Consider the following 7828-nt stretch of genomic DNA (forward strand, 5'->3'; position numbering starts at 1 on the left):
GGTGTGTTCTGGGCTTTGAATTAGATCTGTGATCCCATACCTCCTGCGATTAATGGTGCGCAGCCTGATTGGCCGTTTCTGCGCTCCACTTGCATCAGGCAGCTTTGGTAATTCCACCACACTAATGCCTCCAGCCCGGCAGTGTCACATTACGGGCCCGAGTGGAAGATGTATAATTCTCCACAAATGACATTATAATGGAGAAACGAATTTAGAGCGAGAGAGGGAGGGGATTTTTTAAAAACTCTGCGTGTGTTTGGAAATGAGCTCATTAATCAGCACATCTCTCAACTTCACTTATTTTCTCTCTCTCTCACACACACACACATTGTCGTCTGTGAGCTGACATATGCAGTCGGTGTCATAAAGCAGCTATTTGTGCGTATCTTAGCACTGGGTGATTTTCCTCATCCCTTAGGCATCATTGTTCCCCATACAGCTCTGAGAGAGAGAGAGAGAGAGAGAGAGAGTGGAGAGAGTGAAGAGTGGTGGGTATGTTGTGTGTGCCTATGATAGTCCATTCTCTCCATGCAGCACTTGGTTATATATACCCACTGGCCACTTTATTAGAAACTCCCACTTTTTACTTTAACTCACTGACCACTTTACTAGAAACACCTACATGTGCGTCAGCTCACTGGCCACTTTATTAGCCAGACCTATTTTGTATTTTCACTCACTGGCCTCTTTATTAGCAACATCTATTTTGTATTTTCACTTACTGGCCACTTTATAAGAAACACCTACCCTGTATGTCAGCTCACTGGCCACTTTATCACAAACACCTATCAGTACTTCTATTCAGTGGCCACTTTATTAGAAACACCTACCATGTATGTCAGCTCACTGGCCACTTTATTAGAAACCCCTGAGCATTAAGTGGATGTGCAAGATTGGTGTTTCTATTAAAGTGGCCAGTGAATGAAAGCACAATATTAATGTTTCTAATAAAGTGGCCAGTGAATGGAAGTTTAAGGTAGGTGTTTCTAATAAAGTGGCCAGAGAGCGTATGTGTATATATTCGTCCAATGGCCTTTATTAATCAGGCCTCTCTGATCAGGTCCCCTCACTTCCTGTGATTCCATTCATGTAAGTCTATTGAGTAAACGGCCATTGTAAGCAAATGTACGGTGTTATGATTATGATGGATCGCTTACTTACTGGCGCGCAGCTGTTTGTTCACGCTAATGAACTCACCAAGCAGCAGATCAGCCTGAGAGATCACTGCAGGACAGCAATGGGAGATTTAACATGGAAACTTGCTGAAAGGTGAATAGAAGCCTATATGTGATGGAACCACTCCGGGCTGGGTGCTGCAATAGGGAGAATAGCTGCAGAATCTGCTTATACTGCAAATCCTGCCTGTGCTGGAGAGGATTTGAACACTTGCTACACTTGCAGCTTTGATAAAGAAAGGGATCTCTTATCACAGGCCTGTAAAAGGAGGATGATATTAGACTAGCTGTTGGGCATTTTCCAAAATTAATGATCAGGCATGGGGTGGGGGGGTCATTCTCAAGCAGTTTTCCTAAGATTACTACACCCCTACAGCAGGCCTTCCATCATAAGGAAAAGGAGTACCTGACAGCTCAGGCAATGTCATTACCCTTTCATTTATATTTATATTGTATAATATTAAAGCGTATTAATATTAATAACAATTCTAACAATAGACTGTATTGCGTGGGTTTCTGTTCTGCTTTAGTGATGACTGGGAAGAGTATTAGCACTTTCCCTTTTGGAGCTGAGCTGGGTTTTATGCAGTCAATGTCAAGCTTTCGGGTCTGAAGGAGAGGGGTGAGTGAAAAGCACTCAGTGGTATACACACACACACACACATGTCCTGTCAATGTGTGGTGTTTTCATGCCCTTCAGCATGAGTATGTGTCAAATGCTGCTGTGCTCCACCTGACCTAGTCCTAGCCCTAACCTTACACACATATCATCATGCAAAAACCTTGGATGCCCAAAACGGCAACTTTACAGGAGCAGGAACGCGTCCTTATTAACTTTCAGTGGACGTCATGTATCTATCTGTCTGTCTACAGACGGATATGCCTTGTTGATGAGAGACGTCATCAGAGAATGACCAGACGGGTTGGAGCTGACAAAGCAGAAAGGCTACAGTACCTTGGAGAACGACTCTGTACAACTGAGCAACGAGCAGAGAAGCATCCCAGAATCCACAACGCATCCAACCCTAAGGCAGATTGACTACAACAGCAGAAGACCACATCAGGTTCCACTTCTGTCAGCCAAGAACACAAAGCTGAGGCTGCAAGATTAATGTTTCCAATAAAGTGGCTAGTGAATGGAAGCACAACATTGATGTTTTTTGATAAAGTGGCCAGTGAATGGAAGTTAAAGGTAGGAGGCTGCAGAGGCCCAGGCTAACTAATACTGCCACACATATAGTAGGCAATGTCGCTTGAATGCCACAGCCTATTTGAGTATGAGTTGCTGACCATGTGCATCCCTTCATGACCACAGTTTACTCATCATCTTATGGCTATGTCTAACATGACAATGCACCATGAGCAGCAGTCTTTTAAGCTGGTTTCATGAGTTGGAACATGTGCTCAGTGTTCTTCAGTGGCTAATAGAACCCTTTCAAAATATGGTAGAACAGGTGATTCCCAGCTTGAATGTTCTCATGAAGAACCTCAAGAACCTCAAAGAGTCTCTTAAGAGTCTCAAAGGAGCCTTCCCAACATCTTGAGGAGTCCATGCCATGAAGAACTGAAGCTGTTACATACCGTAACCATTCAGCCATAACATTAGTACCACCTGCCTTATATTGAGCTGGTCCTGCTCGTGCCACCACAACAGATCTAAGCATTCAAGGCATGGACTCCACAAGACCTCTGAAGGCATTCTGTGGTATCTGGTTCCAAGACATTAGCAGCAGATCCTTCATATCTTTCCATGGATCACACCAATGAGCCTTAGGTGCCCATGGTTGACCGGATGTTCTTCCCTGGAGCACTTTTGGTACTGAAAAATCCCCACAAGACCTGCCTATCACAATTGGGCTCTTATGCTATGGCTGATTGGTGTACGGTTCTCCACACTCACATTTCCTTTACAAGAATGGTTCTTTATGGCACCAAAGTGGTTCTTCTGTGGCATCACTTAAATAACTTTTAAGTGCAGATACAGCTGAACGAGTACAGTGTTGCTCCATCGCATCATCATCATTATCACTGCAGTCACATGCAGGACATGATAGACTGCTAATTGCTTATCACCCACGCTAAGTATCCTGCTATCACACAGGGAGCAGGGAACAGGAAAACACAGCCGCACACAGCATGGGACAAAGACACACACACGCACACACACAGTGTCCTTCCTCTGCATCGTTCCTATCAGTAATATTCTCCTGTTTCAGCTGAACAGAAAGGAAATGAGACCTGACTGTGTGCAGAGCATATGCAGTGACATAATCCCCATTTCACTGTAATCTGAAAATATGGTTCTGTCAGAGAGATTTCCCTCAAACCATCCATATATCAGCTTAGACTGGGATTGTGTATGATGTGTGTGTAAGTGAGGAAGCCTGGAGGTGTGTAGAAACACTGGGGCTGGTGCTGTGGGCTGTTTTGTATAGTGTAGTCAATATGCTGTCAATTATACAGCAAATGTACTGCACTTGTACAGTGTTTACGTCCAGAAAACCCGAGCCAGTCGTTCTACTGTGCTGCTGGAGCTCGAAGATGCATGTAACTAGTGTATCAATGAAAAGAGCTCTTGCTAATGGGTGAGAGCGCAGTGTTCCTGAACAAACGCAGCATCGGTGTCCCTGCCAACACCAGCCTCACTACTGCAGAGAAACAATAGCCACAATGCAGTGTGTGGAGTAATGACCGCGGACCTATCGCGCTGCTGTTGCGCCTAACTTGCACTCGTCCCACTGAGCTGACTGTGTTGATGCAGAACCCATGAACAGCTCGCAATTGACAAGCATTGTGGAAAAAAGGTGGGAATGGACACTGACTGGACAGGAAAAGGAGCGTATTAATGCAAAATAATGAATTAATGCTAACTAACAATCTATATTTATATACTTACATATCTATATCATCTATGTCACACATATAGTACATAAATATATAGCTATCTCCAGGAAAAGGTATCTCCAAAACGGCAACTTTACAGGAGATGCAAACAAGCTTTGGAAAAAGATTGTATTCCAAAGCCATGTTTAATGCGTTTCTATTGGTCTATTCATCCTGAATCCATTTAAGGAACAACTGCCAGATTCACATTATATCAAAAAGTGAAACATTTCAGTAAATAAATAAAATAATGAATTAATTTAGCTACTCTTTCTACCTCTATTTTTATGAGCCCAATGTTTAACCTTCCATTAGGTCTATATTGGACATTTGACATTAACTGTAACGTATTTACACAATCCCTTGCAGAAATCTGATATATGGCAATATATAGGTTTCAAATATATGACATATTGTATATTGGAAAACATGGAATTCCCTTATATCCAACATATATTGGTAAGATATTGAATTGTATATCTACAAACTGGCCATTTTCGAATATGGGATATATATTTTTAGCTGTATGTCAACATATACAAACACATAACACCTATCTTTAACAAAGTAGAATTACAAATTGTCACACATATCTACAAAATGCCAACTTTAGAGGAGGAGAAAAAACCCTTTGGAACCACACATATGTACTAATTACTGCACACACACACACACACACACACACACATATACAGTGGGGAAAAAAAGTATTTAGTCAGTCACCAATTGTGCAAGTTCTCCCACTTGAGAAAGATGAGAGAGGCCTATAATTGACATCATAGGTAGACCTCAACTATGAGAGACAAAATGAGAAAAAAAAAATCAGAAAATCACATTGTCTGATTTTTATAGAATTTATTCGCAAATAATGGTGGAAAATAAGTATTTGGTCAATAACAAAAGTTCAGCTCAATACTTTGTTATATATCCTTTGTTGGCAATGACAGAGGTCAAACATTTTCTGTAAGTCTTCACAAGGTTGGCACACACCGTTGCTGGTATGTTGGCCCATTCCTCCATGCAGATCTCCTCTAGAGCAGTGATGTTTTGGGGCTGTCGGCGGGCAACACAGACTTTCAACTCCCTCCAAAGGTTTTCTATGAGGTTGAGATCTGGAGACTGGCTAGGCCACTCCAGGACCTTGAAATGCTTCTTACGAAGCCACTCCTTTGTTGCCCTGGCAGTGTGCTTGGGATCATTGTCATGCTGAAAGACCCAGCCACGTTTCATCTTCAATGCCCTTGCTGATGGAAGGAGGTTTGCACTCAAAATCTCACAATACATGACCCCATTCATTCTTTCATGTACACGGACCAGTCGTCCTAGTCCCTTTGCAGAGAAACAGCCCCAAAGCATGATGTTGCCACCCCCATGCTTCACAGTTGGTATGGTGTTCTTTGGATGCAACTCAGCATTCACAGTTCTACTTTGGTTTCATCTGACCATAAGACATTCTCCCAATACTCTTCCGGAACATCCAAATGCTCTCTAGCAAACTTCAGACGTGCCTGGATATGTACTGGCTTAAGCAGGGGAACACGTCTGGCACTGCAAGATCTGAGTCCCTGGCGGCGTAGTGTGTTACTGACGGTAGCCTTTGTAACGTTGGTCCCAGCTTTCTGCAGGTCATTCATTAGGTCCCCCCGTGTGGTTCTGGGATTTTTTCTCACCGTTCTTGTGATCATTTTGACCCCACGGGCTGAGATCTTGCGTGGAGCCCCTGATGGAGGGAGATTAGCAGTAGTCTTGTAGGTCTCCCATTTTCTGATTATTGCTCCCACAGTAGATTTCTTCACACCAAGCTGCTTGCCTATGCAGATTCAGTCTTCCCAGCCTGGTGCAGGTCTACAATTTTGTTCCTGGTGTCCTTCGACAGCTCTTTGGTCTTTACCATAGTGGAGTTTGGAGTGTGACTGTTTGAGGTTGTGGGCAGGTGTCTTTTATACTGTTAACGAGTTCAAACGGGTGCCATTAATACAGGTAATGAGTGGAGGACAGAGAAGCCTCTTAAAGAATACGTTACAGGTCTGTGACAGCCAGAAATCTTGCTTGTTTGTAGGTGACCAAATACTTATTTTCCACCATTATTTGCAAATAAATTCTTTAAAAATCAGACAATGTGATTTTCTGATTTTTTTTCTCATTTTGTCTCTCATAGTTGAGGTCTACCTATGATGTCAATTACAGGCATCTCTCATCTTTTTATATATATATGCATATTTTCCATACATTTAGCATATGTGCCCAATAAATAATATGTACATACATGTATACAGTATTCATCACATATACAATATTCAGCATTGCTACTGGCCCATTCACTATGTAATTGTGACACAGTGTATAGAAGAACAGATGGATATACATTATGTCAAAAAGTAAAAGCGACATACGATAGGTCTCAAATCTATATCTATATCTATATCAAATCTATATCTATCTATCTATATACATATATATATATATATATATATATACATACACATATATATATACATATATTTATTTATGCAGCAAAGATTTAAATAAATATAAAATGTTAATACACAAAGGTATATATAAAAAATATATATTTTACTATATAAAAAAGTAAATGTATATATAATATATGTGTAGTTTTATATTTATGTAATCATAACTATATAATCCAATATATGATACTTACATACATGCATACACTATTCATCTACATATACATGCCAAATCTTTTTTATATGTCTTAATGATATGAATGCAATTACAGTCATACATCAGATCCCTGTATGGGAGACCCTGGTACCTACACAGTCCACATCCAGACACCAACAGATCATCAAGTGTGTTCTTAGGACAGTAGATTAGACATACCTGCGTGTTCTGGATGCTGTGCTGTGTGTGTTCAGTCCATCGCTCTGGTCAGTGGTGGGCTCCAGTGGTGGGTTGGTGGTGACTCTGACAGCTGCTGAGTGCGCGTGAAAGTGTGTACGAAAGTGTTGAGAGAGAGAGAGAGAGAGAGAGTGGGGTAGAGTTCAGTTAAGGCTGTGTGTGTGTGTGTGTGTGTGTGTGTGTGTGTTCACAGTTGTGATCACACCAGGTTCCTGTCAGAGTGTGTGTCACACATGCTTCCTTCACGGGCTCTTTCCTTGATGCTCTCTTTACACCCTGCCTCTCTCTCTCTCTCTCTCGCTTTAATCCGGTTAAATCCGGGTATTTATACCTCCGATGCCGTTTTAAGTCGCTTCTCTAAGACTTTCAAACTACAGCACAGCAGCTTCCCGCAGCAGCTCACACCTCTCTCTTCTCTCTGTCGCTCTCTCTCCTGCCTCTCCTCATCTCTCTCTCTCTCACTGTCCCCCCCCACCCCTCCTCGTCCTTGCCTTTCCCATAGAACAGCGTATTTCAGGGTCCTAGTGCCTGTCATTACGCACAGACAAACACACACAGAGCATGTCCGTGCGTGGTCTATCCCTGCCATAGCAAATCCTTCATTGCGCCCCCCACAACCCCCCACCCCCCCTCTCATTCTCCATCTCACCTTCTGTAATAGTGAATCCAAGACCCAGGTTACACCTGATCACTTTATTCGCCTTGATTATCAGGGCGAGAGGGCGAGAGGGCGAGGGAGAGACATTTAAACCAGATACAAGCCCAATCGCTCAAACCACTTGAGCTACATGTTATAGCAGTGTAAACGCACCTGGCCCTCCAAGGTGCATTCAACATCCATAACTCCTCCCAGTACAACCGACACTCCTCCCAGTACAACCGAAACTCCTCCCAGTACAACCGAA

At 42.5% G+C, this 7828-nt stretch overlaps 1 protein-coding gene across 2 annotated transcripts in view; it reads right to left on the reverse strand.

Annotated features, from left to right (window-relative positions):
- tmem91 (transmembrane protein 91) overlaps positions 1-7364 on the reverse strand; it is a 36978-nt gene extending 29614 nt beyond the window's left edge. For both annotated transcript variants that reach the window (XM_072694637.1, XM_072694636.1), the window contains exon 1: positions 6906-7364. The gene's annotated coding sequence lies outside the window, so the exon portion shown is untranslated. The remainder of the gene's footprint in view (positions 1-6905) is intronic.
- Between the last annotated feature and the right edge of the window lie 464 nt (positions 7365-7828).

The sequence above is a fragment of the Salminus brasiliensis genome, chromosome 13, assembly GCF_030463535.1.
Source record: "Salminus brasiliensis chromosome 13, fSalBra1.hap2, whole genome shotgun sequence".
NCBI classification, from domain to species: Eukaryota; Metazoa; Chordata; class Actinopteri; order Characiformes; family Bryconidae; genus Salminus; species Salminus brasiliensis.